Source organism: Rattus norvegicus, chromosome 17 (genome assembly GCF_036323735.1).
Source record: "Rattus norvegicus strain BN/NHsdMcwi chromosome 17, GRCr8, whole genome shotgun sequence".
NCBI lineage: Eukaryota > Metazoa > Chordata > Mammalia > Rodentia > Muridae > Rattus > Rattus norvegicus.
In genome coordinates, this window is record NC_086035.1 from 5,923,581 (window position 1) to 5,949,468 (window position 25,888).

Sequence of the window (25,888 nt, forward strand, 5' to 3'; positions counted from 1 at the left end):
ATCCCAACGCCACATCGAGTAGTGAGGGACTTGTATACTGGCTTGAGAAAACGAAGGACATCACTAGCTCTAGGGGCACTTCCTAACCACCAGGAACCCTTGAGGACCCCACCAGTAGTAGCCACACCACCGTGGTGACTCACACAGCTTTCCATAGCTTTTCAGACCCGACCAGGCCTGTCAGTTCGGACCCCAGGAAGGACTCGCTCATCGTCAGATAAGAAGAGAAGAAACCAAGTACAAGAACCTGCTTAAAGTGACTTCTTCAATGACCATATCTCAAAATAAGATAATCCCAACCTGGAAAAGAGTACCCAGGGGTCACGTGTCCTGCAGTAGTGCATGGGCTGCTGGGAGGAAGTGCCTGGCACCACTTCTGCTCTGGGACCTCAAGTCAGGCAGTCAGGAAGTGACACAGCATGACATAGAGCCACTTTATAAAAACCACATGTTTAAGTATCATGTAGTTTGAATGCCAAGCACAGGTTCCTAACAATACATTGTGGCCATTACGATAAATAACTCACCACTCCAAGCACAGGTTCCTAACAATGTATCCGGGGATACATTGTGGTGATTGCTATAAGTAAGTCACCCTTGTGCAAACAACTATATACAAAAGAAGATGACCGTGCTGGCAGTGAGTGGGATAGACATGGGTGACCACTACTGTATGCACAGCTTCCTTCTCTTGAGTTACAGTTCATTTTTTCAATTAAAGTGACATTGTAAATTACATGGTGCACTATTGTACATATATGGAAACCTACAAACATATGAATAAACATGTAAGAATAGACATGAAAACACACATGTTCACGAGCAGGAAGACACTTGCGTGCATTACAAACACAGCACAAACACATCCTTTCTTATGTCTCTCGGCATCTACATAAATTTTGTGGATGCTGTCGTTCTTAGAAGAGATACTGATAGAGGCTCAAAAGTCAGACCACACTCGGTTGAAACCTGGCTCTGGCTCTCTTGAGCTATGTGGACTTTGACAAGCTGTTGACTCCTTGAACCTTGACCCCTGACCCTTGACCCTTGACTGCCCAGTTAAAGGTGGTGGCAGCAGAAGTGCCTCTCTGACAGGACGCCATAGAGCGTGAGGGAGATGATGCTCGGCTCCTATCACTGCAGAGCTCAAGTGGTTCAGTTTTTCACCTCTCACCCACTTCTTCCTCACCCTCGCCTTTCCATTCTGTTCTCATTCACCACTAGGTAACCACACACAAAGTTCTGGAACAAGATCCCAGACGTTCATCCGTGCTTTATCTGGATCATAACGTCAAGTGAGCCAAAGAGCTGTGTGTGGCATGGCCCATCCTACCGGGAGCAGTGATAATGTGTTAGCCCACAGGTGGGAACTCGCCTTTCCCTCCCCCTCCTCCTCCCCATAGGCTAACCCACCTCCTCCCCCATCCTCCCCTCAGGGAACCTGCCTCCTTCCTGCAAAGTGTAAGGGACAGTGCACAGAGCTGTGGACACCAAAGACCAGAGCACGGAAGACACAGTTTAGGACTGAAATGATGAGCTTGACGTGGTGATGTGATGATGTGGTAATGTGGTGATGTAAGAGTCTGCTCCATGCCCAGAGTCTGTCTTCAAAACCCCAGCTCAGGCCTGAGCAGCCTAAGAAGTCCCAGCACCTAAAGATCATTCCCTGCGGGAGACTGCAACAGGAAGGAGAGATTGGTTCCTGCTGTGGCAGATGCCCAAGCTTCCTGTGGGTGGCTGTGAAGTTATTCACCCCAAGCCATCTTTTCAATGTTGCCTTTTCTCCCCATACAGTGTTGCCTTTTCTCCGTTCTCCCAAATTACCTCCTTCTGCCTCATCCAAGGTTTGTCCGAGGCTCTAAATTCTTTGCCATACTAGCATAGTATTTTCCACACGGGCCTTCCACAGTTATTTGCAGAATGTTCTGGACTAGAAAGATTATCCACTGCAGTCACAGACAGGCTGTGGCTGTTCACGCATGCACTGTAGGGGAGTGGAGGACAAAGGCAGACAGCCACTCTGGTTCAGCCACACAGCCTTCCCCTAAGGGAAGTGCTGGCCAGAGAATCACAAGGCATCAAAACTCAAACAGGGACCTTGACCCAGCCCTGAGTCTCACCTATGAGCTCAGCGACTACTCCGACAGGTACTTGAGACGCAGAAGTCAGACCTTACTGTGATGCCACCTTGGTGGAGTGGGACGAGTTTCTGGCCATGACTGTAGGTGAAAAGGATGGTTGTGATTTAATTAATTCAAATAGGCCATCAAGCACATCATTCCTACCATCTTACGTGACAATTTTAATACGAAAGAGAGGAAGAAGGGAGAAAGGGGAAGGAGGTAGGACAAAATTTAGCTGAGGAATTCTCACAGCCATGACTTTAGGGCTGAGGCCCGTTGTCCAATGGGCAGAGAGGAGCCACCTCACATCTTACTTGGCCTTTTGAGACTAATCCAATCACCTAAAAAGATTTCTCTATGTTGGGGGATCTGAATGCACTCTTTTCCATTCTGACCAGGCTCTCGAGGCCAGGAGAAGCCCACCTTGATGTCCACCTGGGCTGGGCCTTCGGTGACCATGGGAGCAGGGTGCAGAGCTGAGCCTGGAACAAAGCTATTGGGCAAGAAGGACAGACTTCCTGAGGGCAGAAGAGAGGGACAGAGGGGCAGAGTTTCCAATGCCTCAAAACTTCGTCTGCTTTCACATAATATTTTCCCCCTCAATTAAACATCCATTTCTTTTCAAAGGGAACCTAATTTAAACAATGTGTTACTGTAATTAAATAAAGAACTCAGTGATACAAACAGCAACATTCTTGTCTGAAATTAAATCTTTCCTGGCTCCTAGGCCTGCCAGGGAAATTTTTTTTTAAAAAAAGATCTGCAGGGCCTTCCAGCTAAGCTTTCGCAAAGTTAGAGAAAAAGAAAGTAATCAGGAATTTATGGTCAGGGTGTGTTGCACCAGGTCTGTGTGGACAGGGCTCGAATCTCTCCACAGCCATGCAAACTGCACGTGTATACCTGGCAGGGCATTTCTGAGAGGTCATTTCAGGGAGGTCTAAGAGGCCGCTCACTCACGGTGCCATACATCATGTTTTCCGGAGATGGGCATCATGCTGGTCTGGAAATCCCAATGGGCAATAAATGCCACAGGAAATCTTATGTGAGAACCCCAGTTGCATTTGTCCATTCCTGGTAATGCATCCTGTCAGCCACTGACAGCCAAAAGGATCTACAGAAGGGCTTTCCCCCGGGGTGACACAAAGCTTTAAACAGAATCACAGAGCAGAAAGAGGACCCTTGGAGCACATTGGCTGTCTGTCTCAATGCAAAGAGCTACCTAACTCCTGAGAGAGGACAGGACAAACGGCCCTCCACGCACCGGGACATGCCTGTGCACTTTCTGGGTCACAGTAATAACCGAATAAATACCAAGACACTTGTCATAGGCTCAACTGAGGGCCAAGAGCCCACACTTGTGTCTGTTTCCAATTACGTTTAAGAGCCTAACGGGTCTACCACAGACAGAGCCACCACCCAAATTCTGTCAACTTGGATGCCGAGGAGACTCAGACAGAAAAGAAAAGGAGCCAAGGCAGCAAAGGGATGCACGCAGCCCTATTTCCTCTGCCTGGTAGCGGTGTCCTCTGACCCACACAAGGCGGTCTCATTGCTGACCCGACACATGGCATATCATCCTTTTAGCTCTGCCCCATGTTTAAAATGCAAGGCGTTGAGAAATACTACTCATCAGACTAAGGTCTTGCTCAATCTCTTCTCCCTCTTCAGAAGACGTCTCGTGCCCTGACAGTCCTAGAGGATCAGGAAGGACAGGAAAGCACAGTGACTCCTTCCTGTGGTACTACCAGTCACACCCCAGAAGATGCCCCAAGCTCACACACAAGTCTATCTTACCAGTGGCCCTAACAGTCATACCCCAGAGAGACACTCTCAGAGGTCACTAGCAAGAAATCCAGGCAAACAAAGTTATCCATCAAGAACACGGTGTGGAGGTCAGACAAGGGTAGACAGAGTAAATGGCTCAGAGAAGACAAAATTTCCAACAGGATAAAGTCTGAATGCTGAGTGCCAAAACATGGGTTCTGTCGACATATTCAGTTGCAAGGCAATGGTCATGACATGAGCAGCAGCAAGAATTAGTAACACTTATGAAACCTCTAATACAAAATTCCCCTTACAATACATCTCAACATGGACGCAGCTATACCGCCCTTGGCAGCTGAGAAAAACCAAAGTGTAAAGAGCTTGAGCAAAGTGGCCAAGGTTGCCTTGCCATCAAGACAAAGAGCTAAGAGTCAGACAGCATGGCTCCACCGTCAGCAAGCCAGCAGCATTTGAGGACCTGCTGCCCCACAGGAGCCCGTGCCTTTGCATCACTTGCAGGCTCATTGAGGCTCAGAAGTTACCCTGCACGTAGCAGGATTACCTCCAAAGAAGGCACCTTTCATCCTGAGTGTGGAGGTGCCTGTTATCCCTCGCATGGATGATTATAGAAGTCCAGACACCAACAGTGCTGAGGACCACAATCCCAAGACACTTCTTTCCTAAGCGTCCACGGGTAGGAGGATGCCTATGTTCCTTCCTGGGCCTTACATGACAGGATGTAAACCCCTTCTTACATTCATAACGTCTGGGTATTCTCCATCTTGGAGTCAGTATTAACTTACCAGTGCTTTCCTTGGAAAGTCAAATGGAGGAGTATTCTCAGGCATCGATCTAAAAGTAAGTGGGAAAGTCGGTCATGAGAGGGGAAAAACATCTCACAAGATGTTTCAGTAGAAAGGCGTTTCAGGCACTGTAAAGGTTCACACTTTGAACACCCAATCTGAACACGTGACACTTTCCAAGCAGAGTGACTAAACGGGTCTTCTCACTATCAGAGATCGTTAAGAAAGACCTGGCTATTGCTTTCTATGTTGGAAGGACCGGGAACTATTTGACCAATGCAAGGAAAGCATATTCCTCTAAGGGAATAACCAGAACGTGCCCACATTTCTAATCTAAGCACGTCACATCTGTTTGTTTAACACACTCAATGCCTTGCTTTTATCCAATAGTCCAAAACAGGTACTGTTAGAGTCTTGACATACAGACATACAGACAGACATGAAATGCATGTAGCTTCATGTGGCTTACATTCCAATGGCCGAGACAGATATTAAATAAGGGCACTGTTGCAGAATGTGGCTAACAGCATGGGAGAGATATACGGTATACATCAGAGATGACAACGGGACACAAATCTATTTCCAGATGGTCAGCTAAGGGTGGAAAAGCTAGAGAGTCAACCCCTAACAAAGCCAGAGGAAAATAAACCAGGCAAGTGGAGACAGCAAGGAACTGAAACTCAGTGGCTGGAACTCATTAAATGAGGGAAGACATAGAATAAGATTTCATGAAGTTACCATAGTTAGGATCTGAAATGTCCCCCACGGGTCCATGTATTGAAGTCTTTTTTTTTCCCTTGCTTGGTGTTATGGGGATTGAGAATCAACGCCATTGGGAAGAGACTGCTACATGGTCTCTTTGCCACTGAGCAAGGTCTCTTAAAGGGGGAGTAGTGCTGTGTAGCAGTTTCCCGTGAATTCAAACATTCTACCCTACATAGAGGTTCATTAAGATTCAGGAAGTCGGGGCTGGGGATTTAGCTCAGTGGTAGAGCGCTTACCTAGGAAGCGCAAGGCCCTGGGTTCGGTCCCCAGCTCCGAAAAAAAGAACCAAAAAAAAAAAAAAAGATTCAGGAAGTAAACAAGTCAAGCCTCAGGAAGGCCCTGAAACCTAGAGGATTATTGTGGTTCCTCCCTCTCCACTGAGCAGTAATGGCAGTTGAGGAAAGGAGACCCCCAACCCATCAAGCCATGTGAGCACTGGAGAAAGAACTCCAGGGATGTAGTCTTAGGAGTCACCACCCAAGCTGGGATGGGATTTTCAGTGATGGAACTGCTTTTGACTAATCTATACTTCCTGCAAGTAACTGTAGTGGTTCGAATAAAATGTCCCCCACAGGCTCATCTATTTGAACACTTGGTCCCCACTTGGTGAATCTAGTAGGGATTTTATGGAATCTTTAGAAGGTACAACCTTGCTGTAGGAAGTACATCACTTAGGCTGGACTTTGAACTTAGAACCTTGACCCACTTCCCTTCTCCCTCTGCTTTCTGTGCGTGGTTGAAGATTTGATCTTTCAGCCTCTTGCTCTTGTTGCTTGCTGCCATGCCACCCCACCATGATGCACAGCTCCCTCTGGAAACAGGGAACCCAAGGAGTAAATCTAAAGGCAGGAGGGAAAAATCAGAAGCCAAGAAAGAGAAATTGATCCCTAAAGATGCAAAATTGACTGTGAAAATGGGTCGAGAGGCTCAAGAGGGGAGTCGGCAGTGACTACTCAAGAGGGCACTAGAAGGGACTGATAAATGTTGCTTGCTTGCTTGCTTTTGTTTTTCTAGACAAGGTTTCTCTGTGTAGCCCTGGCTGTCCTAGAACTCGATCTGTAGAACAGGCTATCCTCAAACTCAGAGATCCATCTGCCTCTGTCTCCTGAGTGCTAGGATTGAATGGGAAAGACATTTGTTGTTTAGCCAAAGAGTTAAATTTTTGCATTCCTTTTCCTATATTTCTGTTTTCTAAATGTACTTGGGTCTGTTTTTGTTTGGTTTGTTTTTGTTTGGTTTGGTTCTAGGAAGAACTATGAGGATGTGATCACATACAGCAGGAGAGGTCCAGGAAAGGCGGAAGAGGATGGGGGGGTGGGGAGAGAGAGAGAGAGAGAGAGAGAGAGAGAGAGAGAGAGAGAGAGAGAGAGAGAAACTAAGGCAACAAGTCCCACACAGGGCAAAGCTGTCTGCAGTAGTAGAGAGAGAAAATGACTGCATGGATCAGATACAATCCTTCTGTGGCTATAGAGGGAAGGATGAGAGGTCAGGCCAGGTGGAAGCCCGTCCGCTATGACTTTTTATTTTAATCTGGAGTTTCTCACCTTCTCAGGAGCCTCTCTTAGCTGGGTGCCTTTTATTCAAAGTAGATAAATAACTACAGGAGTGAAGCACACGCCCTTCACAGGTGCACACAACCTCACATAGTAAGGCCATGACCAAGGACAATGATTATCTCATGCTAACTTTGCGTCCTACAGAGGTTAAGGGGTAAGAAGAAAGCAGCTAGCAAGAGGACTGGAAGCAGAAACGCTATGTGATGAAAAAAATATTCAAAACTAACCCTTCAGTGCTGGTTTAAAAGCAACAGATGACTTCTATTTCCCTACACTGCCAGAGAAGAGGGAGGGCATTGGGTTTGGACACAAAGATAGAATCTTCAGCTTAGCAATTCTCGAATGAAATATGACTCCGACCTGAAGTCTAGACGTCACCCATGAATATAGATAGAAACAATCTTCTATGTTGAGAGTGCTTAAAGGTCAGCCATCGCTCGTGGTTGAATTATGTGCTCCTCGTACATTGTGCTATGAAAATAAGTGGACGTTTGCTTTGAGGTACCGGAGAATCTGAGACTTGGCTCGTGTCTGTGAATGCGCAATGTCTCTCCTTCACGTTACTCTTTAGAACCTTCTCTAAATCCTCGTTAACTTGTTCAAGCAAGTTGTGCCACTTGCCAAAGACAAGCGGAGATGCTTCTGTCAGGAAAGCGCTGTGATGGACGTGTCTCTGGGGTTGGGTAAGGCCTGGGTCCAGAGAGGAAACCCCGCTAGGTGCTGCTGCCATTGAGCAACGGCCCAGCCATTCAACTGCTCTTGTCCTAGTTTGAGTCTCGGCTGCTCGCTTGCTGTGATAAGACATTGGCCAATGTCGCCTAGGGAAGGACAGGTAGTCATTCGTCTTACAGGTCACAAGCCATCAAGAGAAGAAGCCAAGGCAGGTACTCAAGGCAGAAAGTGAAGCTAGAGACCAAGGAGAATCACTGCCTACTGGTTTGCTCCATTACCTTTCTTACACCTCCTAGAAGCAGCCCCAGGGTAGCAACGCCCACAGTGGGCCATGGCCTCACATGTCAATAATCAACCAAGGAAATGTCCTTATAGGCTTGCTCACAGATCAACCTGATGGTCGCATGTTCTAGACTGAGGTTTGCTCTTCCCACATGATCTGAGTTTGCATCGAGTTGACCGAAAGCTAGCCGGTACAGCCTTCCTGGTAACAGATCAACTGTCCCTTAATGTTGCCTCAGAGTTTCCAGAACTCTGTTTCTAACACTTAGAATTGCAGAATGTGGGCATAAGAACTTAGTTCATCAAGGTTTAGTGTGAGAAGTGTTGATGCCTTGGATTAGTGACTGTGAAGGAATACTTTAAAACCATTCCTTCAGACGATAAGGAGGAAGGCACCTACAGTCCTGTAGATGTCCCATCCTTTCAGCCAAGTTAGCACTCTTCTAGTAAAGAAGCCTGTTGAGTCTGGCCTTTCCCAAGACCACGGACCTTAGCACTACAAATTCCCATCAGTATCTTGTGCTCACTTACCATGTTTTTGCTACCAGGCTTTGGAAGCGTGTGTGTGTGTGTGTGTGTCTGTGTTTGTGTGTGTGTGTCTGTATGGGTCTCTGTGTATGTTTGTGTGTGTGTGTGTGTCTGTATGTGTGCCTCTGTATGTGTCTGTGTGTGTGTGTCTGTATGTGTGTCTGTGTGTGTGTGTCTGTATGTGTGTCTGTGTATGTGTGTCTATGTGTATGTGTGCCTGTGTGTATGTCTGTGTGTGTCTATGTGTGTAGTGTGTCTGTGTGTAGTGTCTGTGTGTGTGTCTGTATATGTGTTTGTATGTGTCTGTGGGTGTGTTGTGTGTCTGTGTGTCTGTGTGTGTCTGTGTGTGTGTCTGTGTGTGTGTGTCCGTGTGTGTGTGTCCACACATACTCATGAGTATGTGCATGTGTGTGCACGTGTATATGTGTTAGGAGAGATTCCCAGCTGCATGACTCCAACTTGGAGACAAGATCGAACCTTCACTCTAGAAGGCCATAAGGCAGAGAGCTGCCCCGTCACTCACATCATGGGAACTAGGGAAGCAACCTCTCTAGGGCCAGTCGCCTGCTTCCCACTGGGGGTTGACTCTGGAGAAAGTAGAGAGAAGCAATGGAGACTCATACAAATGGCCCTGCTGGAGGGACAAGATCCAGGGTTCACGGCCATGGCCAGCACAAAGGAAGGGTCAACTCTCTGCAGGTGATGCCTCTGCTGTTCTACCAGGCTGTTCCCAGGGCACGGCTTCATCTCTGATTCTAAGGGCAACCTCTTCTCACTCTCTCAACCTGTTGTCTGCATTTTGTGTGATGCGTTCGCATCAGCAAACCCTCTTAGTCCTCCTTCGGGTGTCCACGGTCAGCTCCTGCCTGTACCGGTGAGAACAGCCTAGAGTTCATCTTTCAGCCCGTGTCATTTAGAAGGGGAGCGTTGAACACACAGCCTTCTGGTCCACAAGCACAGCCAGGTGAACCGGATGCACCTGAGAGCACTGCACTCCCACTGCCGTGACGCGGTTCACTGCTGGGCAGAGCTAGTGCACACCCAGGCAGCACAGAGAGGCTTTCATCCTGGACCTCACCTCCAGATCACTTAATAACCAATTCCTTTATAATTTGTTTACTATTTCCTCTGTTGTCAGAAACAACTCACTCTGACTTTGTGCTGTAACAATCACCTGGTGTCCGTTATGTCGTTCACCGGAGCTTAAAGAATTAAATGGTTTTGCGAAACATACATTCAACCAAAGGAAAAGTTACAAACGTGGATTTTAAAATGCTGACATTCAAAAGAAAGCATGCCTGATAAATTTCTGTTGAGAGCAAATCCTCAAGTTCAATGAATCCACTGCAAATTATTAAAAAGGTTACTACAGGCAATATATATATATATATATATATATATATATATATACATACATATATATATACATATATATATACATATATATATATCTCCTAAATACAACAGTGCTAAACATCTCTTCCTAGTGCACTTGACCTATGGACCACTGCTTAAAACAAGCAATCTCCAGAGGTGAAAAGTCGAGCGTCGACTTATCACAGAGGCCCAGGTTTCCATGTTAGAAGGAATGACCCCATTTGCACAGTAACTGAGCGATGCGCTGTCATCAGCAGACATTAGTAGTTTAACTCATCTCCCTACAAGAAAATACCGGCAGCCAGGCAGACACACCGTACTCCCCCACTCCGGAGGCAGAGGCGGGCAGATGTCTGAATTTGAGGCCAGCCTGGTCTACAGAGCGAGTTCCAGGATAACCAAGGCTACGTGAAGGAGAAACCCTGTCTCTGAAAGCTGAAAAGAAGAAAAGAAAAAAGAAAGAAAGAAAGAAAAAACAGAAAGGAAAAGAAAGTATAGAGTTTGATACTATATTATTTATCAAAAAGTTCTTAGCAAAATTCCGATAAATTTAGAAATTTTTTTTTCACTTTACAGCCAAACTATAGGGGACAGAAGAATTTGGTTTATTTGGAGAGATGATGCCTTGAGATATTAACTCATATGTCCTCTTACTGCCTCTCCTTTTTGATCCTCTCTTTGGGCACAGATATTGAGGGTCGAAATAATATGGAGATCAGATGGCCGATTCTTAGGTGTCGAGTTCAAAAGCTAGGGGTTCACGTATAAAGAAGCAAGAATCAGGAAGTAGATGCAGAAGTCCAACTTGGAGTGAGATCCCTTTCCACCATGCGCTGGGGTTGGATACACCAAAGGCCACAGAGGAAGAACGACAATGTGAGGTAAGCCACAAAGGGCATCAAGAACTACCCTCATCACACAGAGACCAAAAGGTAACCAGACGACGGCATGCAAGCCCTTCCCGGCTTCCACTGAGGATCAGTGAGAAGTGACATATCCCAGCAGGGCTTTGCACTGAGTCTATGTGGAAGACACAAGAGCCATTTTCTCCATCAGGAACAATGGATGCACAGGGCCAGAAAGAACACCTCTGTTATCAAAATGATGCTCCACTACACACATCTGATCTCAACCACTGTGAAGCTCACACTCACCGTCAAATGCCAGGTTTGAGAGCAGAGCGTCGGAATCGGCCTCTGTCAACCCCAGGGCCCTCTTCCCTACTGTTTCCAACCCACCCAAACTAGAACTGTAGTTCTGGAGAGGCTGTGGAGAAGGCCCGGAGGTTAAGAGCACTGGCTGCTCTGCATAGGACCCGGGTTCAGTTCCCATGATTGTTCATGATCATCTGTAACTCCTGCTGCAGGGGCTCTGGTGCCCTCTTCTGGCCTCCACAGGCTTCTGCATGCACATCGTACATATAAAATCATACGGGAGAATATATTTACACATAAAATAAATATCAGATGGACAGGGTGGTATATGCCTTTAATCCAAGCAAACCAAGATATAGAGGCAGGCAGGGTACATCTCTGTGAGTTTGAGGCCAGCCTGGTCTACAAAGTGAGTTCCAGGACAGTCAGAGCTACATAGTGACTCGCTCTCGCTCTCTTCCTCCTCTCTCTCCCCTCCTCCCCCTCTTTCTCTTTCTTCCTCCCTCCCTCCTTCTCTCCTTCTCTCTTTCCCCTCCTCCCCCCCTCTCTCCTCTCTCACACACAAGGACAACAAATAATAGACTTCGGCAACTGAAAGTTTTCCTCATTTACCTTACCCGGGAAAAGCTAAACAGTAAAGAGGAAAGTACAGAAGAAAGGCGTGGACGGCACGAGTAAACAAAGGTGGTGAAGCCTCCTCTGCCATGGCGAGGTATTTAGTGGGTGCTAGACACGCACTTAGGAACCATCAATCAATAGGCTCTTTGTGGTCATAGTAACAGAATCCTGATTAGACAGGGAGCAGAGATGGAAATAGATGGGCCTGGTAGAATCCGGGGAGAGCGGAACGGCATGGAAGGCTTCCAGGGCAGGCAGAGGGGTCCTAGGCTTGCAGCCTCACTTCCTCCTTCCCTCTGTGGAGATTCATATGCCCCAAGCATCATAGCCATGGCTCACCCCAATCTGGAGAGACCGGCTGTAAAAGGAGCCCCAGGTATAAACGACTTAAGGAAGGCCTGCTTGTACAGGTTTGTATACAATGCCCATCCAGGACTACCAAGCATGGCCAGAGGGTAGATAGTCCAATATGGCGGCGACTCTCTTGATCACTGCCTTCTTGCTCTGTACAAAAGAGGGGCCAAAGCAGACTAAGTGGCCACATATCCGATCCCCATGGCAAAGGATTAATGAGAGGACCGAGAAAGGTTACAAGTAGACCAGAAAAAGGCTCCTGGGCTATAAAGATAATCCTTTATATGAATTGTAACCTGATACCCTGGTCATTGTGGGTAGGTAAAAAAATATCCGCAGCTCATGTCTCTTGCCTCTATAAAACCATTGCAAGTGCTACCTGGGAAATAGCAGGGCTCCAGACTCCAAACCGATACCTCTGGTCACCAGCCAGCCTTAGTGGTACACTACACCAGGGGAAGCCTTTGCTCTGCCCTCCTCAGATGTCTGGAAACACAGGGATTATTTTCGTGCCCATGGAGCCCACGTGACAGCTCTCAAGCCCCTCAGAGTGGAGTCACATTGAGGGAAAGAGATGGTTAGTGAGGGATAGAGGAGCCCACAGATGTAGACACCCTGGTCGGGAGGCAAGGTGAGTGTCCTGTGGCGTTAGCATGGGAGACAAAGCCCCTAGCCCAGGTGCCTTAAGCTTCCCTTTGGCCCTGGAACTCCCAAGCCTTCTTAGAACCTCAAAGCCCAGTCCCCGATGGATGGGGATGGATTGAGGTGGGGAAAGAGGCAACAAGCCATACTGTTGACCTCAGGTCCTTGTGGATAACACTGAAGACATTTGTATACAAAATGGAGATTCATTCTCTCTCTCTCTCTCTCTCTCTCTCTCTCTCTCTCTCTCTCTTTCTCTGTGTGTGTGTCTCTCTCTCTGTCTCTCCCTGTATCTGTCTCTCTGTCTCTCTCCCTGTCTCTGTCTCTCTGTCTCTCTCTCTGTCTCTCTCTGTCTCTGTCTCTGTCTCTCTCTCTCTGTCTCTCTCTCTGTCTCTCTCTCTCTCTCTCTGTCTCTCTCTCTCTCTCTGTCTCTCTCTCTCTCTCTCTCTCTCTCCCCTCCCCTCTCCCCTGCTCTGTTCCTTCCTTATAATATAAGATAACCTAGACAGGTGGGAAGATGAATAAATTCAAAGGCACCACTTCGACAAGAGACAAAGAAATGAGAGACAACCTTCTCGATCTTTGTTCCAGTGAAATCTGCCAACAGCCCAGCCTCCACTCATAGTCTGGTATTTCATGATCACCCCTGGGTTGTGAATATAATAACACTGGAAAGAGGAGAAATATTCTGAGGCTTTTACACAAAACCTCCATAACCTTAGCACCACGAGATGAAGTATGAGATGGTTGGGTCCCACGGTGATTAACCAGATTTTAGAGGCAATGTTTCAAACCAGCACCAGGCTGTGTGTCTTCAGCTATGGTTGTGATGATTTCATTAGGTTCTCCGATAAATAATGCAGGCTCTAATGATGCATTTCCTCTTAAAAAAAAAAAAAAACAAACTCACAATGGAAACTCCATTTCATAAAGCAGAGAAGAGCTATGGCTTCTGTTTAATTTTTATTACTTTTAAATTAATCCGTAAGGTTTTAAGAAGCAGATGCGGACTTGAAAGGGGAGGATAAAAGGGAGGGAGAGGGTTTACCTGTTTAAAAGGTGAACTCGTGCCCGGGTGAGTGGGAAATGGATCTAGGTCAAGAGCCAGCATGGAAACCCCACCTTCCTCCACCCAGCCCTTTCCAGATCAGGAAAGGAAAGCGGTCCTGCCCAAATTAAAACTCTCCATAACAATAAACCCTGATTTAATGCAGTCATTATTTTTCCATTAAATCTGAATATCATCTAATGCATGGATGTTATTTTAAACCTACTACACTAATGCAAACCCAGCATTCCTTATAAATCAGACCTAAATGCACAGTCAGTTGCCATTACTGCAATTGACAATCACAGGACCTCATCCCCAAGGGCACCGTCCCCTCAGCCCCTGCCTCCAGACACGGGAGGAAGGAACAGAGATGCATTTAATCTCCAGTGGAGAGAGGCTTGCTAGAGTACAGGGACTGAGTCAGTAACGCCCTGGAACTCTCTGCCTCATATGGTTCAACATGTAACCCTTGCTTCTCCAGGCCATACGAGGCTGGGAACAATTCAAACTTGCATTTAACACACCGGAAACAGAAACTTCTTTAAGGGTTTAAAGCAGAGGGGAACTGATGGTGGAGATTGGGCCCACTGGGAAAGATGTATATGGAAGAGTTGAGAGACTGAACAGGAGATGGTACAAGCCAGAGATTGGTAAGCACGGGCAGCTCTGTGACCACAGGCAGCTCTGCTCCTAAAGAGAGAAGAGCAAGTGGCACCAGGAACCATGGGCAAGTGATATTGGGAGGAAGTGGGGAACACATCAGGCATTCGCAGGCTCAGAAGAGACTTGGGCAATGATACCTACTAGTGTTTAGCCAGGCAGGGGTGGTCCATGACGTTAACCCCAGCACTTGGGAGGCAGAGGCAGGTAGATCTCTGAATTCAAGGAGGTACTCAGTATGGGCTGCCCATTGACTAATCTATATGCTTTTTTTCCTTTGGTATGCTAACAGCGTGCTATGACACTCTGGTTTGCCTTTGACTTGGACAATTCAAGAGATTTCATAAAATTATTTTTCTTGTACTGACAGGGTGTAGAGATGGCGTGAGGAAGCCCATTACTTCGAATTCTAATCTAAAAACTCAGTCACAGAAGAACAGATGTGTTTCGCTTTGTATTCCGACAGGGTTAGAAGCCACAGCTCCTGCCCATTTGGAGTCGGTGAGGTTGGCGGTGCAGGGGTTAGGGTTATATGGGTGGCAGATTGGACTGGGTGGGTTATTTAAATTGCCAGGGGTGAGGGGTTGAAAAGTTGAGACAGGCAGGAGGGATAGGAATAGACCTGGGAGAAGCCAGGAGGGAAGTAGTAGGGAAATCTGATTAAAACACGCTATAGACGTATATGAAATTCTTAAGGAGCTAATAAAAAAAATGAAACTTTTTTTTTTTGGTTCTTTTTTTTTCGGAGCTGGGGACCGAACCCAGGGCCTTGCGCTTCCTAGGCAAGCGCTCTACCACTGAGCTAAATCCCCAGCCCCAAAATAAAACTTTTTAAAAAAGAACGATCTTGTTACTCATGGCCCTGTCCATGGATAATTTAGAATTCAGCTGTCAAGTTCCGCATAAAAAAATAAATAAAATAAAATAAAATAAAATAAAAGCCTGACAAGACAAAAGAAAGCTTTCAGGATGTATGGTCTGTAGAATAATCTATAAAGTTTAGGAGACACGGCATTCTACAACATTAAGCCCTAAAAGGCATGAAGGAAAAATCTGACCCTTGACTTCAAGGTTTATGTGCAGTAAAGATGTCTGCCCGTCTCCTTGGAGGCATTGTTTATATTGTGACAGGCTGGGTCTTGGTTGTGTGGTATGTGTTGATGCTATATTTTAAAAGGTTTGGTTGTTATTATTTTATTATCATTGCTTTTATTTTTCTACAGTCCAGTCATTACTCCCTTCCTGGTCCACCCTCCCACAGTTCCTCATCCTATTCCTCCATGTGTCAAAGAGGATGTCCCCTCCCCAGACTGCCCGCCCGCCAGGCCTCTCCACTCCCTGGGGCCTCCAGTCTCTAGAGGGTTAGGTGACTCTTCTCTCTGGGAATAGTTCATGCTATTCATTCTCACTAATATAGAACATGAGGCCTAGAAATGTGTCTGCAGCTTTCTTTGAGTTTCCTAGATATGGCCCTTCTCATTATACCATTCCGTATATGATATGAGTGGAGTGGGGCCATTTATTTATCTGAGCAAGAAAGCTTCACCATGGAGCGCGCTCTCTCTCTCTCTCTCTCTCTCTCTCTCTCTCTCTCTCTCTCTCTCTCTCTCTCTCTCTCACACACACACACACACACACACACAGAGAGAGAGAGAGAGAGAGAGAGAGAGAGAGAGAGAGAGAGAGAGAGCGCAACCATTAACTGCCTATGTCCCTCACCCTCATCCACCCACCACAGCATTGCTAACAGGAGGTCACAGTCTGGTGAAGGTCTCACCCTGGTAGCCACTGCAGCTGTGAGTTCATGTGTGTACCATCCACCTCAGGCTCTTACTGACTGGTTTTATGTGTCAACTTGACACAGGCTGGAGTTATCACAGAGAAAGGAGCCTCCGTTGAGGAAATGCCTCCATGAGACCCAGCTGTAAGGCATTTTCTCAACTAGTGATCAAGGGGGGAAGACCCAGCCCATTGTGGGTGGTGCCCTCCCTGGGCTGGTGGTCCTGGGTTCTATAAGACAGCAAGCTGAGCAAGCTGGGGAAGCAAGTCAGTAAGTAACATCCCTCCATGGCCTCTGCATCAGCTCCTGCTTCCTGACCTGCTTGAGTTCCTGTCCTGACTTCCTCTGGTGATGAACAGCGATGTGGAAGTGTAAGCTGAATAAACCCTTTCCTCCCCAACTGGCTTCTTGGTCACGATGTTTTGTGCAGGAATAGAAACCCTGACTAAAACAGGCTCCAAATCCTTTTTTTTTTTCTTTCCCGTGAGACTCGGAAAGAATGACACAAATGTCCTCCTGGTGGATAACCACTCACCAGGCACTGACCTCACCTTTGTCCAGCTAGCTGTGCATTAACCGACACCCACTGCAAATGGCGCCCCTCTGACCAAGGCTGAGAGTAGGAGTCTATGGGTATAAATGTTAATATCGGGCTACTGAGATGACTCTGCTGGTGAAGCTGCTTGCTGTGCAAGCCTAGGGAGGTGAGCTCAATCCCTGGGGCCACGTAAGGAGGAAAGAGAACCAACCCTACAAAATCGCCCTCTCACTTCCGCACGTGCACCCTGCTTACGCATGCGCAGACGCATGCACATGCCCACGCACGCACACGATAATAATGCATAGAGCTTAAAATTATTTAGAATGCAGTTTGATACCATCGTGTAGTTTATAAAACCACAAGAGTAAATCCTCACCTAGGGACTGTGAGCTTGCCAGTTGCGGGCTATTGACAAAGTTTATAGCGACTGGTATGAGTCACTCCTTGGAGCGGACCAAAACTCCCAATCAGGAAGGACGATTGTCCCCATAACAGTAACGCCACTACCGCCCCCAGGAATGGCTCACCTGGCAGGGTGGTGCTACAGAGTGCAGCCTTCGCAGCTGAGCAAGCCTGCTAGCGACCTTTCTCTCCCAGAGCCTGATAGCACATTCTGGAATGTGGAAACCAGTTGTCCAGGAGAAATCCTGAAGTTCAGTTCAGGCTTGACCGCTCTACATCCTACGACCCAAAATATACAAATACAAATTGTATTTGTCTGAAGCATACTGCTTTCCTCCGTACCTTCAAAGGCTGCTTTGCTGTGTGTACACTAGAACGAATAATCACTGGGTTTGGATTCGACGTTTTAAAATACTACTTTAGAAATGTAAGTCTAATTATCTCTCTTTGAGAGTGTATACTTTTCTTTCCAGTTTTCTTTTTAAGTAGTATCTGATATCCTAAAGTTTCCCTGTGTTTTTTTTTCCTTCATTCCATCCATTTGGGGTTTATTAGGCGCCCTAAAATTAAGGATTAGTGCTCAGCAAATCTTAAAACCCTGCGTCAAACCTGGCTTTGATGCTGTGCCTCCTCATGCCCTCTCCTGCACCCCTCTGAATTCCCACTGGACTCACTTTAAACCTGCTCATGCGTTTCTCCACCTTTGTCGTTTACTGTAATGTACAGCATTTCTCTGGCTGCCTCAGCTGAGCTCATGCACTGTCTCTTCAGCCATGTCTTATGTGACATTAGACCATCCAATGCTCTTTGAACAATAACTGTGTTATTGTTTTGTTTTTCTATGCAAATTGGTGACGTGCCACCCCAACCCCTACAGATGGCTCACCTACAGAGACCTCCTACAAGGATGAACTCTCTGACCCATCCCCACGGTGCTGTTCATAGTAAAAGCTGTGAGGCTCTGGCTGCTGGCAGTGGTTGATGTGGCCTCATCAGAGTGAACACAGTCCACCCTATCCCAGCTTTTCTGGATGTGTGTCAATGGACGTGTGTATCCCTTCTTCATGTCCTTTCTTCATTCTCTTGGCAACCCAGTCAGGTTTCCAGGAACAAGCCAACATGAATGCACTGCTCTGTGTGTGTGTGTGTGTGTGTGTGTGTGTGTGTGTGTGTGTGTGTGTGCATATGAGCATGTGTGTGTATATGTTCATGTATATGTGTGTGTGCATATGAGCATGTGTGTATATGTTCATGTATATGTGTTCCTGTGCATGTGCGTGTGCATGTGAGCATTGTGTATATGTTCATATGCATGTGTGTGTGCATGTGAGCATGTGTGTGTATATGTTCATGTGTGTGCATGTGAGCATGTGTGTGTATATGTTCATGTGTGTGTGCATGTGAGCATTGTGTATATGTTCATGTGTGTGTTCATGTGCATGTGTGTGTGCATGTGAGCATTGTGTATATGTTCATGTGTGTGCATGTGAGCATATATGTGTATATGTTCATGTGCATGTGCACGCGTGCATGCATGTCTGTGTGTGTATGTGTGCTGAATGCAATGCCTGCCATATAGTAAACACACAATTAATTGTTTAGAAGACCTTATTTGAAAAAAGTATATACATATATGTAATATATGTATATTTTTACATAAATATAATATATAGGTACATATTCTGTAACACACACATGTATTTTATATAAATCACCAACTTTAAGCTTCATCTCTTTGCTGGCAGGAAACCAGCCCTTTCTCCATTTGCTTCCCCCTCCTGTAGATCACATCGAAAGCTCAAAGTTCTCCACCACAAGAAAGCGCTGAAGGATGGTTCTGCTGTCTCCCTAGTTACAGCAGAGTCCTCAGCATCTCTGTCTGCATGGCCACTCTGGTACCCCTGTACACAGCGTTGGTGTAGGGACTGTGTGTATCACCTACTCTTTGGAGATGCCTATCCTGGGGCCCTGGCAGAAGAGTAAGCCTGGGTCCTGGGATCTCTAGGATGCCTGAACTGAGGTCATGCAGAGTCTCTAGGTCTTCCTCCTCCTCCCCCTCCTCCTGCTCCCACTCCTCCACCTCTTCCTCCTCCTCCCCCTCCACCTCTTCTTCCTCCTCTTCCTCCCCCTCCTCTTCCTTCTCTTCCTCCCCCTCTTCTTCCTCCCCCTCCTCTTCCTCCAGCCCTTCTCCTCTTCCTTTTCCTCCTTCTCCTTTGCCTCCTCCTCCTCTTCCTCTTCCTCCCCCTCCTCCTTCTCTTCCTCCTCCTACTCTTCTTCCTCCTCCTCCTTGACCTCCTCCTCCTCAACCTCCTCCTCCTTCTCCTCAGAAAATCCTCCAAGAGCTTAGACATTTAGAATACAGACTAAATAACCATGATGGCATCCTCTGGCATCAGCTCCTTGGGGACCCTACCTAAAGGAACACAATGTAGGCTACCTCTCCTTGGATGGAGGGACAGAGATTAAAAACAACACTAACACAGCTGAAGGGCTAGCCTGTCACATGGGGGTTGGCTGTGTTAATTTACTGACTGGTTAACTTAGAAAAAGTTGGGTGCTGGGTGGGTATGGGAAAGGCCTACAGAGCATCAGTCAGCCCTGCCAAGAATCTTTGGTGCTCAGCAGATCAGCTCCTCCCCTGAATGGAGGAGGGGGAAGGGCAGCGAAAGGAGGAAAGTCTGTCAGTCACATTGGAAACAGCCTATTAGGTCACTAGCTTAAAATCTTTCCTTCTAAGGCCCCCTAGAAAGTTCCTTCTGACTGAGGTATGCGTCACCTCTGTGAGGCGCTGTTGAAGTCCACTTGGCTGTAGAGGATTGTTACAGACAATACCTGACTAGCCATCCCAAGAGAGGGGCCTCCTTCCCTAAAGTTGTACAGAAGTAACCCTGAGAGGCCACCCAGCCCAGGATGGGTGATGGGTCCCAAGAGGGGACCAGGCTTTAGACATTCAGAAGGATGGCTTGCATTCTCTGTGGAAGCATTTTACTCACTCATGAGAGCCCTGGGGAACTGAGCCTCCAGTGACTGCAGTCAGTGGTGATCCGGTCCCTTACACTTTTATTTAATAACCAATTTGTTTTTTCTGTCTCCGCCTCACTTCTGACACTCTAATTTCTAGGAATCATTATCGATAAAGCCTGCCCAGACCCTGAGTTAGAGGGACCCAGGCTGTCAATCCTCTCTGTGAGACACCCTGTCTACAGAGGTGCTAACGGCTATATCCAAGAGATGAGCACAGGGTTGAGCAGAGGCTGGGAGGGAAGGTGGTGAGGGAAAGTCAAAGTAAGAAAATAGAACAGTCACCAACAGAGCTGTCTCAAGGATGGGGCCCTGAGGAGGATCAGCTGGGTAAGGTCTGGACAGAGTCCAAGAGAGGGAGCATGCTGCTTACGGGATGGGGGCAGAGCCCTGGCTGCAGGTGGAGAGGAAGTTGAATGCTCTGCTCAGGTTCTGTCAGCACTGCTCAGCAGTGCGAACGCTGACCCGGGGCCACTCTGTGACCTCGGGCCTCTCAAAGCTGGGCAGCGGGAGTTGAACAGTGCTTAGGCAGCTGAAGAGAAAGGATGGCAGCTTACGCTGAGGCTGCTGGGAAAGAGATGAGTAGGCAAGTCAGTCTGCGGGGCGGCGAGGGGCGGGGCCAGGCCAGCCACTTCCAGACCTTGAGGCTGCACTGAGAACTTGACTAAGCAGCTAGGGTTTCCCAGACTAGAGTGAAAAGTGAGCTCTTTAAGAGAAAGAGCCTGCCTTCAATCTGCTCTTTTGCCTTCGGGGGTTCTACCACACTACAAAAGTTCCTGACTTTTTTGGTATGACCTAGGAAGTAAAACACGTGCTCGTCCACAAGGGCTCACATCCATAAACAGCAACTCAGTCTTCCTCTCTTGCTCCAACCACATGTCAGTAGAAACTGGGGACAATTCAGGAGGGTAGGGCGTACCCCTCTGGTCATTGCTTCTAGGACCTATCAGCAGGCCCCTGCCGTCTTGGTGCCCGGCACTCGCAGTTTCATGAGCTCGGCCACCTCTTATGCTCTCATCAGACATCGGCGCTGACCTGACGCTCTGCCTGAACTTCCCCTTGAGGAGCAGCTGTACCCTAGACCCCAATCCATGGCTATTTTCACTGCCTCTGTGGAGTACTGATGTTATCACAGCCTGTGGTGGTTGGTTTAAAGGGGCAGCGGTTCTTTTTATTTTCCACTCAGTTAGAGGTGGGCAAACATCGTAGCAATGTCTACAGGTGCTCTGACGTATAATGTGACTTTGTCCCAATAAACACAACATAAATGAACAATATCTTATTTCACAAAAGAGCACCTGAGAGGCAAGGCAAAGGGTTCATTCGGTAAGGGGCTTGCAATGCAAGCCTAAGGACCTGAGTTTGAATCCCCATTGCCCACAAACTTGAATGTGCCTGTAACGCCAGCTCTGGGAGGTAGAGACCTAAGGATCCCTACAGCTTGCAGAACAGCCAAACTCGCCAAGCAGCACGCTCTAGGTTCTCTGAGAAACACTGTCTCAATAAAGAAGGTGAGCGTGATTGAAGAAGACACCCGATGTCAACCTCTAGCTTCTGAGGTTCATACACATATGTATGCACAGCAGCATGCATGAATAAACACATGAACACACACACGGGTGCAATCTCACACAGATTCCTTCACTCTGACACTGTATCTGAGACATACAGCGTAAACAGGAAACGTTGGAGTGTTAGTTTGGGCTGACGGAATCCGAGGTGTCCGTTCTTGGTGACACAGCTGTGTTATTTTTTGACAGAATACCATGGCTGAAGTGTGTGAGAGAGGAAGACCACCCACCTTGCGTTAGCCAGAAAGCTGAGGGAGAAGGAAGGGAGAAGGAGGGGGAAGAGGAAGAGGAGGAAGAAGAGGAGGATGACGAAGAGGAGGAGAAGGACCAGAACCTTCAAGGGCATGTGTGCTGCCTGCCTGTCGCCTCCAGCAAGGCCCTACCTCCCAATAGTGCTGTTTGCTGAGATCTGAGACACTAACCTCCTAGTGGTAGGAGATAGGACATGAAACCAATGAACTAAATCCATGCCAGTTCTTGTGTGCTGTACGTGAATCTGAATTTCGCCTTGTATGCATCCGGCTTATCCCTTTCAAGTTATACATACCCAAAGCTAGAATGTCTCACGTGGCTGTGAGCAAAGCAAAAGCAGGCGGTATCCGCCAGCACTTCGAATGCATCTACTTCACACATCTGCTTCACAGGTATCCAGAATCCCAGCACACGGGGAATTTAGTACTTTGGGAACTCTGTCCTGCCTTTATGTTGTACAAAGACAACACAGCTTGAATCCTTCATACCACACCTAGGACGAACCTCCAAGCAATTCGGAGAAGCGATGCCAATACTATTCCGTTGAGAGGGTTTTGCTTTTCCAGCAGACAGGTGGACTTAGCATTAGGAAAGGATCATTCATTCCTGAAGCATTAATGGTATTTGTAAGCGAATCTCATTTTAACATTGATTTCCATTAGGTCAGAGACAGTCCCCCCAACTTCTGCTCTTCTCCTTCAGCTGCAACGACTGTCAGACAAGGAGTGAGGACAGTCTCCTAAGAGCCAGTTGCTCCTAGGAGTTCCAAGCTGTAGCTCCTGCGAGACAGCCCCCAGCTCATTCCAGCACAGAGTTCAGCTCCTGGGTTCTACCAGGAGTTTTGTGATAAGGCAAATGTGGGTAGAGACATGCCGACCCTTTGCTTCAGGAGACATATAAGAGGTGAGAAAGGCTCAAAACGGTCCGGAGGGCACACGGGGCACCTGGCTGAGGGACGAGGCTCATCCAATTAGAAAAGCAGGAGGGTTCAACAGAGTACCCAGAGGTCGAGCATAGACTGGATTGAGCTCAAATGCAGGTTTCCACTCTGGGCAGATGCACATGACCAAATAGTTCCACTTACTTCAGAGCCTGTTCCTTTGTTTAGAAAACAGTCACCTAACAGCAGGGCTGGCCATACATCCGGACAGGTCGGCAAGCCATTCCATAAAGGGTTAGAGATATATGGTCCATCTCTAGCACAGCTATTCGTCCATACCACTGTGGTATGGAACAGCCACGGGCTCTATGTAAATGAATGTGTGACTAGGAGTGAATCTGTGTTCTGATAAAACTTTATTGACAAAACCAGGAAACAGACTGGCCATGACCGAATGGCTACAGTCTGGTAAGTTTCATATAGAATATGCTATCTATGTAGCCTGGGTGATGTATCAGTTCCGAGCCTGCTTATCGTCAAGAGAAGGCCAGATGTACCTCTTCGAATCACAGAACTGATTCGTACAAATTCCATTTCCAAATCCTCTTTGCCAGAAGACGAGAGCTAGCCAATGAGAGGCAGTGGTGGATGAAAGCTTGGCGGTCAAGAAATTCTCCATGTACCCTGCCATCTTGATAGGCTCAGTAGAAGACTGTAAGTACAGTTAGCCAATGAGACGCAGCGGTGGGAGGGAGCTTGGACGGAAAGGAGTTCCCCATGCACCCTGCCATCTTGATAGGCTCAGTAGAAGACTGTAAGTACAGTTAGCCAATGAGACACAGCGGTGGGAGGGAGCTTGGACGTCAAAGAGTTTCCCGTGCACCCTGCCATCTTGATAGGCTCAGTAGAAGACTGAAGGTAGAGTTAGCCAATGAAAGGCAGTGGTAGGAGGAGCTTGGAGGTTAAGGAGCGCTCTATGCAGCCTGCCATTCTGATAGGCTCAGTCTGTCTACCCCATAGCCCCAGTTCCCAGTTCTTGCTGGGCAGCCTGGCGTCTGAACCCTGGTAAAATTGACCTTCTCTTTATCCCCTCTTGAGATATTGGCGCCCAACAGCCCCTGCTGTCTTCTCCCCTTTCCCCCAGTGTCCAGCTAACTACCGCCCCACACTTCCATTACATCTGTTGAGCTGCTCGGCTTGAGCTCATTGGCCTTCTGAACCGGACCTGACTGAGCAAGTTAGTTCTCCATAGATAGTCTCTGTTCTTGATGTATTCCTCTTAACGCCCTGCGTGTCTTTAATTTCATTAGAAAATGTTTCTGCGTTTTGTCTGTGAACTGGATATTATGCACAAGGAAATGCCTAGAAAAAGAAATGTAGGGTCCCGATTATTAAGTTAGTAAGTACATAATGAGCACCTACTGTATGCCGGGGAACACAAAGCTTGCTGTACAGTGAACTAGTGGATGGTTTTATTTACCACCCAATCTAACCATTTCATATTACACACAAGTTGGGCCCACTAGCGAGCCCAAGTAATGCTTATTGGAAATGTTGTTTGTGCTGGACTCTAAGCGTTTTAAATATTAATAATTTAACTTACTTAACTCACATAATAGCCCTGCGAAGTAGGCAGTACCATTGCCTCGTCTTTAAAAAAAATATGAACAACTGATGTACGGAGATAAAAGAATGTGTCCAGAAATACCACCAGCAAGTGGTTGAGCTGGGATTTGAACAGAGGCCGTCAGGGGCTGCACCTCAAGTACCTCCCTCCCAGAACAGTGAGCGGAGTGGTCAAGGCCATGCCGAGGAGAATCACATCCTTCAGATCTAATTATATATTCCAACCATTAGTGACTTGGCAGCCCCTTGTTAGAACAACCGAGACGGCGGCCATAGAAGAAATAACAAGAAGTCATTAGATGTCTCTTTACAGTTTTCGTGGACTCCATGGAAGAATGTAAAAGTCAATAAGGAGCCCGCTACACCAGCCATAAAAAAACACTTGCAAGCGGTCCAAATGCCGACAGACACCAGGAAATCCATAGAATCAGACTTGGGTGGTGGGTAATGATCTAGTTAGGGCTTTTTGAAAATATTTAAGCTGATAAGGCTTTCTTCAAATAAAAGCTTTCGGGGGGCCATTCTCCTGGCATACATAAGAGTTGGCAGATAGCAATGTCTCTCCTCTTCAGAATATTCTAGAAGCCTCTTTGTGCCCCATCTCCAATTCTTAGAGGCTCCTTGAGGTTCCCCAGGGGCCCGTTTTAAAGCTATCATGCTAATTCATTCTAGGCTCTCAGAACCCCTGAGACAGAGATTAACCCAAGGTCATTCAGGGAGATAAGGCAGAGTCAAGGTCAAAGGCAGCACCGTCCTGTGATACGCTTGCATTTCCAGGAGCTGCTGTCCTTCCAGTGGGCGGCTGTGGGTTTCTCTCTGAGCCACCCACGCGGCAGCACTGACAAGGCTGAGTGAAGCAGGTCTTCAGCAATCTTGGTGGAACAGCCCCACTTCGAGGGTCTAACCACCCCGAGCTATGGCGTTAAGGCAACAGGAGCTAAGCGGCTCTCTGATCTACCCGGGGCAACATTTAAAACTGTCCAGCGTGAAGTTATTTCCCAGGGTGCACAAGTATTTCCTAGGGTATCAAAGGCCCAGACTGCTGTGAGTAGTCAAGCAGGTTGTTGATGCGGATCTGGTGCCCTCCCCATTCCCCACCCCCACCGTGCTTTTATGGTATGGTAGCAGGGTTCCACTGCATTTGATCCTGAGCCAAGAGTCAGAGAGTACCCAAGGGCTTCCACACTGCAGCGGGTTTTATACACCCCATGTTTCTGAGGCATTCTCTGAATGTAACCAACAAACTCCAGCTGCCATTTAACTACACGAAGTTCCCAGATCTCAGCATGGGGAAAGAAAAGCCCTGGAAAGGCCCACCTTTGAGACAGCTCTCTAAGCCTAGGGAGCTGGAGAATTAGAGACGAATGCCTGCTAACTGGAGAGCTAAGAGGAGCTCCGGGCATAGCAGCCGGGTAGTAGTCAGGGTACCTCATCCTTGCCAGACAACATCTGCATCCAGAGTGCAC

General features: G+C 47.4%; 1 long non-coding RNA gene across 1 annotated transcript; it reads right to left on the reverse strand.

Annotated features, from left to right (window-relative positions):
* Positions 1-220: 220 nt before the first annotated feature.
* On the reverse strand, positions 221-20,638 carry LOC134482663 (uncharacterized). Its single transcript, XR_010059037.1, has 4 exons — positions 20,467-20,638; positions 17,198-17,351; positions 4,691-4,739; positions 221-2,219 (listed from the first exon to the last, which is right to left on the reverse strand). It is a non-coding gene; the product is annotated as an uncharacterized LOC134482663 (long non-coding RNA).
* Between the last annotated feature and the right edge of the window lie 5,250 nt (positions 20,639-25,888).